Source organism: Triticum dicoccoides, chromosome 4B (genome assembly GCF_002162155.2).
Source record: "Triticum dicoccoides isolate Atlit2015 ecotype Zavitan chromosome 4B, WEW_v2.0, whole genome shotgun sequence".
In the NCBI taxonomy this organism is placed as follows: Eukaryota; Viridiplantae; Streptophyta; class Magnoliopsida; order Poales; family Poaceae; genus Triticum; species Triticum dicoccoides.
The window spans coordinates 627291672-627299112 of NC_041387.1; positions in this window are offsets into that span (position 1 = coordinate 627291672).

A 7441-nucleotide genomic window follows, 5' to 3' on the forward strand; every position below is an offset into this window, starting at 1 on the left:
CTCGACCGCATCCGCGCAATGATGCCGCTGTGCGACTCGCACGGAATCGTCCCGACTTGGCAAGAGCCTGCGGGCGACATTGTGCGGGATTTCTTTGACGGCCTGGTAGAAGTGCCGATCCGCCCCGATGAACAGAAAAGCCTCACCCGCGACACCACCGATAATGAGATGCAGCGCATCGCCACCAGGCTGGAAGAGGTGGCAGCAGCCGTTGCCGCGGGTGAGTTCGGATTCACCATGGAGGAGGCAGAGGCAGCAGAGGTGGCAAGCCTTGCCGAGCGCGAGGAGTTTGCCGGCGAGGAAGATCTTATCGGGCCTGAAGAGGAGCCGAGCAAGCCCGGCGAGGGAGAGCTTGTCGGGCTCGAACCTTCAGGCAGCTCGTCGCAAGCAGAGCCCCCAGCTCCTCCAAGAAGGCGTCTCCGCAAGGCCCGGGACATAGCGGAGTGGCAGACGAGCCAACAGCCGCCGAGCCGTGCGACACGCTCTACCGCGGCAAGCACAGTTGCCGCGGGAGCGCCTCATGCCTCTGCGGCAACTGGGGCGGGGTCTTCTCGGTCCACCGCTACTGCCCCTGCCAAGCGGGCAAGGGAACCTACCCCTCCGCCTCGTCGCACCGGAGGCGAGCCGGACTTCGATCTCTCCGCGCTCAGCTCCGACGAGGAAGAAGAAGAGTAAGATTCTTTGCTGTTCTTGTAACTCTTCAATTTTGTTGCTTTGTCTTGTATCTGACTTGCTTTTACTCTGAACCTATTCCTTTTCAGGACGCTGGCCCAGAGAGCGGCGAAGAGAGCCAAGGCCTCGGTGATTGTCATCGAGGATGATCCCGCTGTGACGGCAGGGGACATGTCCGAGACCACCTTGCCGGACCCGGCAACCCTTCCTCCAAGCAGCCCCCAGCGCAACCCCCAATGTAAGTGTATTGTTTATTTCTTGCTTTCGGGCGCGCATGGGTGCTCCTTCTTTGCTGATATCTGATTGCTGGTTTGTGCAGGAGCAGAGCAGCCTCACCAGGAGGGCCCGGAGGCCGCTCCCGAAATGCCATCTGCTTCCACTACACCGCCAAGGGAGGATTCCCCGGCAAGGGAGCGTTCTCCGGCAAGGGAAAATTCTCCGGTAAGGGGTAGTTCTCCGGCAAGGGACAGCACCAGCGATCCTCCGACGATTGAGGCCACGACCGCAGATCCTAGCACAGGTAATCCTTTTGCCTGAGAACTTCCCTTGGATTCTTCTTCTTCTGACTTTCTTTTTGAATGTTCGCTTGATTTCTCTCCCTTTTTCCGTTTGCCAGATCCATCTGCCACGGAGCCGATGGAAACTGAGGTCGCCGGCGAGGAGAACGCGCGCAGCAGCGTTGACGACGTCGTCACCACCGAAGGAGAGGCTGGCGCTGATGATCCTACCGGCGAAGAGGCCGCCAAGGCTGCCGCCGCAGAAGCCAGCGAGGGATCCGGCGATCGCACTGACGGCCTCGAGGCCGCAGGAGCGCCAGGCGCTACGCCGACCGCTGATCCCTCCGCCGCTGCTGCAGTGCCAGGCTCCGGAGAGCCCCAGCCCGGCGCCTATCTGAAGGCCGGCGACGGCATCTTCATCAAGCTCCCCTGGGCTTCAAGCTCCAGGGCGCCGGTCGAAGGAGAAATGCTGGACGGAGAAGTACTTGCCTCTGCTGGGTTGAAGCTGGTTGACGCGCCAAGCAGCAGCAGCGACGAGCCTGAGGAGGAGCGGCTACTGCGGAAGCTGCTGTCACTCTACCGCGCCCGACAAGCTAAGCTGGTGTCCCGCGAAGCACTTGTCGCGAAGGCGGGAGTTGACATTGAGAAGCGCGCGGAGGAGCTCCGGGGCCTTAGGGAGGAAGCTCTCCGGTCCTTGGCGGAGGAGCGGGAGCAACTTCTCGAGGAGCGGAAAGCCTTCCTCCTCGAGAAGGCTGAAGCTGAAGAGAAGCAACGGCTTGTCGCCGAAAATCTATTTGCGCAGGAAGGAGAGTTGGCGCAGCGCAAGGTCAATCTTGACAGCCACGAGGAGGAGCTCGCTGCGCGCGAGCAAGCAATTGGCGGGGCTCTCAAGGAGGCAAAGGATGCTGCCGCAGCTGCCGAGGCCGCCAAGAAGGAGCTGGAGACGAAGGTGACGCAGCTGGAAGCCGATCTTAGGGCGAGTGGTGAGGAGCTTGCCGCGCTCAAGCGTGAGCGCGAGAAGGATGCTGCCGCTCATGGTGAGTTGCAGGGTCTTCTCGCTGAGAGGAGCAAGGAGCTCAGCGCCGCCAAGGACTCCAATGCCGATCTCGAGTTGAAGCTGGCCACGTTGACTCAGACGCTGTACGGCGCCAGGGAGCGGGAGGTGGCCTTGTCGGAGAAGATCAAGGCCGACGAGGCGCTGCTGGCGAATGCTGCTGCCGCCCAGGGCACTTTCAGGGAGACCGTGGAGCATTGGACCGAGGGTCTTGTGGATGCTGCCGCGGCCATCGACAAGGAGCTGGCGCAGCTGGGGATGGAGGATTTCGGGTACTCCTCCGATGAGCATCTCCAACCCAGCGCCAAGCTCAGCTTGTTCTTCGAAGGCGTGGCGACGGCCCTCCAGCGACTCCGGGAGAAGATCCCAAAGCAGCTGGCCGACGAGTCGCACAAGATCTGCGCAGGGGCTCTCCAGAAGGTGCTAGTGAAGGTGGCCTTCCGCAATCAGGCCTCAACCTCACCAACGTCCTCAGGTCCTTGCCGCCGGATGCCGATCTGGAAGCGCTCAAGGCCCTTGTTGCACCCATTGTGGACAAGGTGAGCGGGATCAAGAGGGTTGAGGGCGATCGCGTAGATTAGGCCGCCCATTTTCTCTTTTCCTTGTCGCTGCTGGTCATGTCATGAAAACAATCTATTAGAGCCGCGACAAGTTATCTTGTAATATGACTCTATTTTGGATATCAATTTCTATGTTATTTCCTTTACTCAATTCCTTCCTTTGTACGTTTTTACCTACGCTTTTAGGGAACTTGTCGGCGTAGGCACCCTTGCCGCGAGCGCTGAGTGTGGAACGTCAGCAGCCTGCTGGCGGTGCCGCTGCCAACAAGAAACCTTGTCGCAACTAGTTGCAGCTCACTTAAGTTGTTGAGCGGACTCGAAACAAAGTAAGGGCGCAACTAGCCACGAGTTGGTTCCTCCGCGCACAGGTTTTCCATACAAAGCAAGGTCGTTCGAGGAAGATAACTTAAAAAAAATTTAACTGATTGCTCAAACTTTGGCAACTTAGCTTTTCTGTCGTTTTCTTTCCGGTAAGGCGAACACTTCCTTGAACGACGCCTGGTCCACATCATTATCTCCTTTCCCCCCCGGCAAACTTGTGCGCGAGGGAACTTCCTTCCTTTGAGAAAGAGAAAGCAGAGAAAATAATGATATGAAGCCTTACGGCTCGTTATTGCTTACCGGGGGTATGTGCTGCACAAAGTGTCAGATACATGCATGCAAAGAAATATAGAAAGCATGAAATTGACAAGATGTGCAGAGCACATGTGCTTTACTTATGCACGGGATCTGCGCCAGGCTTTGTACAAAGGATTACATGCAACATCGGCAAGACTTGTACAAAAGGTGGTTGCCGGAACAGGTTTCGGCAACCGCGCCTTACGGGTAAAACTTATGAAGATGCTCAATGTTCCAGGAGTTGCTCACCGGAATGCCATCTTCGGTCTCAAGGCGGACAGCGCCAGGCCTAGTGACTCGTTTCACCCGGTAAGGGCCTTCCCACTTTGAAGTCAACTTGTTGGAATTCTTGGTAGACTGAACGCGCCGAAGAACAAGGTCGCCTTCCTCGAGACTTCTGGCGTTAACTTTCCGGCTATGGTAGCGGCGCAAAGCTTGCTGGTATCGAGCAGCTCGTACAGCAGCCTGAAGACGGTCCTCCTCAAGGAGCAGCGCGTCGTCTTGTCGCAGCTGCTCTTGCTCAAGCTCGTCATAAGCGAGCACTCGAGGTGACCCGTATACGAGTTCCATGGGGAGAACTGCCTCTGCTCCATAGACTAGAGCGAAAGGTGTCTGGCCAGTGGCTCGATTTGGCGTCGTTCTGACCGACCAAAGAACCACCGGCAGCTCCTCAATCCAGTTCTTTCCGCACTTGCGCAGCCTGTCGAAAGTCCTGGTCTTGAGTCCGCGTAGCACTTCAGCATTTGCCCTCTTCGCTTGAACGTTGCTTCTCGGATGAGCAACAAAAGCGAAGCAGACCTTGGCGCCAAGATCTTGGACGTACTGCATGAAGGTGCGACTCGTGAATTGTGTGTCGTTGTCGGTAATGATCCTGTTAGGGATCCTGAAACGGCAAACAATCAACCTGAAGAACTTGACTGCTGACTGTGCTGTCACCTTCCTCACTGGTTCCACTTCCGGCCACTTTGTGAACTTGTCGATTGCAACATACAAGTACTCAAAGCCCCCGACTGCTCGGGGAAAGGGGCCGAGGATATCGAGCCCCCAGACCGAAAATGGCCAGGATAAAGGGATCGTCTGGAGAGCTTGAGCTGGCTGGTGTATCTGCTTGGAATGGAACTGGCACGCTTCACACTTGGTTACTTGTGCAGTTGCATCCTGGAGGGCTGTCGGCCAAAAGAAACCTTGCCGAAACGCTTTGCCGGCAAGTGCTCTCGCGCCAATGTGGTGACCACATATGCCTCCATGTATCTCTGCCAACAACTTTTGTCCGTCTTCCCGGGGAATACACTTCAATTTCACGCCGTTGAGTCTTCTTCTGTACAGTGTGTTGTCGACAAACTGGTACATACTTGACTGCCGGGCTACTCTTTCCGCTTCTTCTTGCTCTTCAGGAAGTTCTCCTGTCTGAAGGAAACGGACAATCTGCTATGCCCATGTTGGAGCTTGCGGCTCGACAACAAGGACTAAAGGCACATCTGCTGCTGCGGGAACATCCGCTTCTACGGCGAGAACCTGCGGCTCAGCCAGAGCTTGACGTTCCCCGGCAAGCTTGCCGGAGCAAAACTTGTCGGGAGCGTCTGCTTCAACGGAACAAACCCTAAGGCTCGCCGGAGCATACTGCTCCTCAGCACACTTGGCGTCGATCTTGGGAACCTTCTTGGCGGCGGCTTCGGGGAGCTCTGCTGGAAAATAGTCACCAAAAATCAACTTCCTCTTCTTGCTCTGTCCAGTTGACGGTGTTACAGACGGTTGAGTCAGCTTGAGCACAAAGATCCCTGGTTCCACAGGTAACTTAAGTGCGGCGCACTTCGACAGGCCATCAGCAATATCATTCTGTGTTCTTGGAACATGTTCCATCTGTAGGCCGTCAAAGTGCTCTTCTAGCTTTCTCACTTCATCAACGTAAGCTTCCATCAACGGACTCTGATAATTCTTGTTCACTTGGCGGACGACAAGCTGTGAGTCTCCCCTGACAATGAGCTTCTTGATCCCAAGGTCTGCCGCGATCCTGAGACCGGCAAGCAAACCTTCATACTCTGCGGTATTGTTCGTTGCTTGCTCCTTGGGAAAGTGCATCTGGACTACGTACTTGAGGTGCTCTTCGGTGGGTGCGACAAGTAGCACGCCCGCACCGGCGCCTTGCAAAGAGAAGGCACCATCAAAGTACATCAGCCACTCTTTGCTTGCTTCTTTGACGGGGATGCTTGTCTCCGGAATTTCTTCATCTTGTGTTGGCGTCCATTCTGCTATGAATTCCGCCAATGCCCTGCTTTGGATAGTTGAAGTGCTCTCAAACTTGAGGCCAAAGCTTGACAGTTCCAGTGCCCACTCGACAATCCTGCCTGTTGCTTTTGGATTTTGCAGTATCCTCTTCAGCGGAAAACGAGTGATGACTGTGATCTCATGTGCTTGGAAGTAATGGTGCAGCTTTCTCGAGGCCATGAGAAGGCCGAAAAGCAATTTCTGCACACTAGAGTACCTTGACCTAGCCCCCTGCAGAAGGGAACTGACAAAGTAAACTGGGCGCTACACCATCCTTTTCTGCATCTTCCCATGCGCCTGCGCAGATCCATCTTTGTCGGGACTAGAGCTTGCCGGTGAAGCCCCCTGCTTGTCGCTGGATGCATCTGCCGTGGTTGCTGGCTCATCATCCGCCCCCCTCTCCGCTACTAACACAACACTAACCACTTGATTGGTTGCCGCTATATATAGCAGCAACTTCTCTTGTGGTTTAGGTGCGACAAGTGTTGGAGTGGAGGATAGGTATCTCTTCAAGTCCTGCAGCGCAGCCTCCGCTTCCGGAGTCCATTTCATTGGACCTGCCTTTTTCAATATTTTGAAAAATGGCAGGACGCGCTCAGCAGACCTAGAGATAAACCTGCTGAGAGCAGCTATGCAACCGGCAAGTCTTCGTACATCCTTGACGCACTTTGGTGCTTCAATCTGCTCGATGGCCTTGATCTTGTCGGGATTGGCTTCAATTCCCCGCTGAGACACGAAGAACCCGAGAAGCTTGCCGGAGGGACTCCAAACACACACTTCTCGGGGTTAAGCTTGAGGTTGATCTTGCGCAGATTTGCAAAGGTTTCATCTAAATCCTGAATCAGAGTCGCCTTGTCCTTGCTCTTGACCACTATGTCATCCATGTAGGCTTCCACATTTCTGTGTATTTGTGGCTCAAAAGCGTGGTGGACTACCCTTGCAAATGTTGAACCAGCATTCTTCAAACCGAAAGGCATCCATACGAAACATTACGTGCCACACGGGGTGATGAATGCAGTCTTCTCTTCATCCTCTTCTGCCATGAAGATCTGATGGTATCCTGAGTATGCATCAAGAAATGAAAGCAAGTCACATCCGGCCGTGGAGTCAACAATCTGGTCGATGCGCGGCAAGGGAAATGGGTCTTTGGGACAAGCTTTATTGACATCGGTAAAGTCGATACAAAGCCTCCATTTCCCGTTAGCTTTGCGCACGACAACAGGATTGGACAACCACGTAGGATGGAGCACTCCTCTGACAAGGCCTGCTGCTTCCAATTTCTTGATTTCTTCTGCGATGAATTCTTGGTGCTCCACTGCCTGTTTCCTGACTTTCTGCTTGACGGGCCATGCATGAGGACAGACGGCAAGATGGTGCTTGATTACTTTCCTGGGAACACCGGGGATGTCAGACGGTTGCCACGCAAACACGTCGACGTTCGCCCGCAGGAAAGCAACGAGCGCGCTTTCCTATTTAGGGTTGAGAGTGGCACTGATGGTGAAGGTACCACCAGTACCATCCTCCTTGGCGGACACCTTCTTGGTCTCTGGTGGAGCTGCCATTGCCTTCTTACACTTGCCGGTGGAGCTCGATGGTGCATCCTCGATGGTAGCGCAGCACTCCGAAAAGGTGCGCTTGCCGGAGTGGGCATCAGAACTCTTACCGGACTTGGTCTTCTTCTTCACCCCGGGAGCTTCAACGGCAAGTGGTTTGCAATCCACTGCGGCTGCTGCTTCCCGGTAGATCTTGTCGGCGCAGATAAGGGCATCCTTCTT